General features: G+C 42.3%; 1 protein-coding gene across 2 annotated transcripts in view; it reads right to left on the bottom strand.

Moving 5' to 3' along the window:
* The window catches only part of tnfaip8l3 (tumor necrosis factor, alpha-induced protein 8-like 3), a 22,581-nt gene extending 22,225 nt beyond the window's left edge, over window positions 1–356 (bottom strand). The window contains exons 1-2 of one of the 2 annotated variants that reach the window (XM_080760031.1): window positions 298–356; window positions 1–90 (exon numbers count right to left, since the gene is read on the bottom strand). The exon at window positions 1–90 is cut by the window's left edge and continues 60 nt beyond it. The gene's annotated coding sequence lies outside the window, so the exon portion shown is untranslated. The other variant, XM_080760030.1, reaches the window with a different exon arrangement.
* Window positions 357–4,504: the final 4,148 nt, after the last annotated feature.

The raw sequence follows: 4,504 nt of genomic DNA, 5'->3' as shown, positions 1-4,504 counted from the left end.
TCAGGTCGCTCTGGAGCTGTGCAGGAGAAGATATGTGGTCCTACTGTCTCCCTCTTCCTCCCGTTCGATTCCCAGGGAGCCTTGCGATTCCTTTAACCAGAGGGAAAAAAACACCCTTTATTTTTCTGGAGAGCTAAACTTCTCTCCTCTGTCCTCCCAGTCTAAACCACAGAGACTGACCCACTGCAGCTGTGAGATGTTACTGAGCACTGGGAGCCTGAATGCTATTCGCTGAGCTTTCCTTTCTCTTTTTCTCTTGGCACTCTTTCTTTCTCTCTCTCTACCCTCTTTTCTTACCTCTCTAAAAACTGTGCTGACTCCGTTAGTCTCCTCTCTTGCCCTCCGCTCATCTAGTTTCCTTCTGTTTCAGATCCCTCCCTCCCTCTGCTCTCTCTCTCTCTCTCTCTCTCGCTCCCTCCCTACCTACTTGGTCCCTCCCTCTCTCTCATTGTCACACGCTTCCTCTTGACGATTTCTCCTTCTCCCACCCTCTCTCTCTTTCTCTGCTGTTCCATTAAAAACTCTTTCCCTTCCTCTTTCTGTATGCTGTATGTGCAGTCTGGCTCTCTTTCTCTATTCCTCCCTCTCTTCTGTCTCTGGGTAAGAGTGCCGTCTGTGTTTCAGCAGTGCAATAGGGGACTGAGGGGAGATCGGGACTTAAAATTCCTCTCCACAAGTTAAAATCCCATTTCCCCTTGAGACTCTGTTTCACATAAAGTCAACCATTAACTGGGTTTTACTGGCTACTGGTCCTCTCTGCCTGTATTCCATTTGTCTGTCTGTCATTCTGTCTGTCTTACTGTCTGCATGTATACTACTGTACATCCATATAGCTGTCACTCACATCCCACTGTGTGGCTATTTTGGATAATGGGTGTGGAGCATAGCTCCTGACTCTGAATAATTGACTAACTTACGGTTTAAATAACTACTGTAGTATGTAGTCAGTCACTCATCAGGGTCAGATTAGATCTGAAATGTTGCTGAAAAACACCACTGTATGTACACATGTGATACAGTTCATTAGTGAACTCAAATTACACAACTGCAAAGTTACAGTTACACTCCTACAGTATACCTCCCTCCCCTCAGGCTTTTTCTACAATGGTGGAAGTACATTTACTTAAGTACTGTATAATTAAGTACAATTTTGAGGTACTTTTATGTTACTGGAGTATTTCCAAATTGTTATACTATTATGTTTACTCCACTACAATTATTTGTAACTTTAGTTACTAGTGACTTTGTAGGATTGGTTATTAATACAAAACATACATTAACCACATACATTTCGGCCTTTTGAAAATATGTTTTACACATTTGAAAACGTGTGAAAACTTGTGAAACGTTCTGCATATCGAGTACCATTACTTTCGGTACTTCGAGTAAATTTTGAATTCCGCACTTATACTTGTAATAGAGTAGGCCACTTTTTCAACATGTCGTAATAAGAGTATTTCTACATTGCAGTATTGACACTTTTACGTAAGTAACAAATGTGAATGCCTTTTCCGCCAGCGATGGAAGGAGAGTGTAGGAGGAACGGGTGCAGGTGGGTTATAGTGACTGTTGGTGGTTCAAACACAGCGGGAGGTGATACCATCTCCCAGTTGTGGACATGACGGCCACAGCATGACCACCAGGCACCAGATGGCCCTATACTCACCCACTGCACTGCCTTGGGCCAGTTATCTTCAACACAGTCTGTTTTTAAGTGCGTGTGTGTGTGTGTGTGTGTGTGTGTGTGTGTGTGTGTGTGTGTGTGTGTGTGTGTGTGTGTGTGTGTGTGTGTGTGTGTGTGTGTGTGTACGTGTGTGTGTGTGTGTGTGTGTGTGTGTGTGTGTGTGTGTGTGTGTGTGTGTGTGTGTGTGTGTGTCTGTGTACATGCATGCGTGCGGGCAGGCACACGTGCGTGAGTGTATATATATATATATCCCAAGGCCATAAAAAACACATAAATATACGTATAAATGTTAATATGAAATAACTCAACTTATATACTGTTCTTTTGAGTATTTGTATTGCAAACTATTACTTTGATTCTGTTATTCAGCTGGCTAATAAAGTTTTGTACAAGCATTGATTGCGACAGTATAGGTCGCATTTACTGTGTCACGTCGCGCCTCCATATATGGTCACGCTTTGTGACATCACACCTCCATATATGGTCACGCCTCATGACATCACGCCTCCATATATGGTCAAGCCTCGTTACATCACGCCTCCATATATGGTCACGCCTTGTGACACGTCACGCCACCATATATGGCCATCTCCATATATGAGGATGATGACGCTGACCTCATCTAACCCTGCTATAACCATAGATGGAGAACACTGGATCTAGAACTGCATATATGGAGCCAGCCAGCAACTCTATATACATATGTCCTCAAACCCTTAGATCTCCATACTGTATATGGAGCTGACCTGTTCTGACATTCCATATGTTGATCTGACCTCATCAGACCCTGTACACTCAAGACACGCTCCATATATGGCCCGTACAGAATTCATTCCATATGTTGATCTGACCCCCCATGCCGAGAGAAACGAGGAGATGTATTCATCTTTGAAGAGCTAAGAAGCACTCTGTTTATTCAGACAGGAAAACAACAACAACCAACCTGTCGCACATGTAATTACGTGAGCACCTCTGAGGTGTGAATTAACTCTTTACTGAAACCTATCTATGCATAACAAGAAATACTGCCTCTGGTAAGTAGAACAAAGTGTATTATAAACCTGGGCAAGAATGCAGTGAATTATAACTGTACTTAATAATTGTGAAGTGGTTGCCGAAAGCGGGACAACTGTGTGGCTGAGAGGCTGTGTATGGTATCAAAAACAGGTCTCCAGACCTGCGGCACCACACGACGAGGAACTGCCGTAGATACTGTACATCACAGAGCAGCATCGTGCATCCATGCATGCAGTGACCACCGTTCTGTATCTTATTAGGATATTGATCCCGCACACTTTCTTGAACGTGCAAAAATACTTTATTATAATCAATGTTTCAGTCCTTAGACCTTAATCAGAATTTAAAAAAAAAACAATAATCCTAATAAAAGTAGGTCTATTTGTGCAAGCTCAGGTGGGACTCACTCTCATTTTATGTCTGGATATCTGTCGCCAAAACACTTAAGGTACAGTATATGCATCAGCCTTCAGTACAACAATGAAATTGAAAAATGTTATTGTCAATCTTTAGCTTTTGCTAGTGGTGTGTCAAGACCAGATTTAGCCATGCCTTGATAGGACGGGAGGGAGATAATGGCCCATTCGGGCCAACCACTCTCAGTTCTCATGGAGATGCCCAGACATGCAAAACAGAGGCATATAGTATGTATGCCTAGGTTAAAATTATTCGGTTTTGGTCATCCACACTATGTTGTTATCAATGGTAAATGGTGCATGCAGGTGCCGAGCTAAGAAGCACTCAACAACAACCAACCTGTCGCACAGGTAATTACGTAAGCACCTCTGGAGGTGTGAATTAACTCTTTACTGAAACCACATCTATGGATAACAAGAAATACTGCCTCTGGTAAGTAGAACAAACTGTATTATAAACCTGGGAAAGAATGTAGTGAATTATAACTGTACTTAATAATTGTCCTGTGTGTGTGTATATCCACCACAATAGCGCTTTTATCCAAAGCGCTTTACATAGATTGTGCATTATACATTCACTCATTCACACACAAGGTAGTCAATTATTCATGAAAAGTTGTCCACTATGCATGGTCACTACTAGAGGTACTAGCAAATGTAGTCCAGGCGCTTTTCAAGCACCTGGCAAAAATACAGAATATTATCAATAGTTGAAAAATATCAATGATTCTGTATAGCATAATCGGAGTAAATATCGTGCAGTGTGTACGAGCCCTAAGTGACAACACTCTTCTCTCATGTTCCATGAGAAACAAAGGAGCTGACTGTATGAATAGGCCATGAACTGAGGAAGTTTTCCTTTGATCCATTTCCTTTTTCTAGCAGAATGGGATGTTGTTTGTAGTATTCAGTTTCTTTGCAATTTACACTCACATCCATTGTTGGTTGTTGAGGACAACTCTGAAATACAATACATTAGCCAGTATAGTCACTTATGTCCAGGACTACTTTGTTGTCAATGGCAAATGTCCACCCATTAAATCCGATAGTATAATTTCTAAGTACTGTATGTGATGTAAGTCTATCCTCAACATTAGTCAATGAAAAATCACATTGAATTGAATATACCCTCTCCGGTAGACGTTTCCATAGTAACCGGGCCTGTCTTTTAATAAAGTGCTAATCCACCTGCGGACCAGCTTCACACAGACAATATGGCCACTGACATTAGCATGTCTGTCTGTGTGTGTGTGTGTGTGTGTGTGTGTGTGTGTGTGTGTGTGTGTGTGCGTGCGTGTGTGCGTGTGTGCGATGTGCGTGTGCGCGCACGCATGCTTGCGTGTGTGTGTGTGTGTGTTCAAATCAGACCGTCCATGAATGCACAAAA

Source organism: Protomyctophum bolini (assembly GCF_963924005.1).
Source record: "Protomyctophum bolini genome assembly, chromosome: 1".
NCBI classification, from domain to species: Eukaryota; Metazoa; Chordata; class Actinopteri; order Myctophiformes; family Myctophidae; genus Protomyctophum; species Protomyctophum bolini.
The sequence above is the reverse complement of the archived record's forward strand: the minus strand, read 5'-3'. Positions and strand labels throughout refer to the sequence as shown.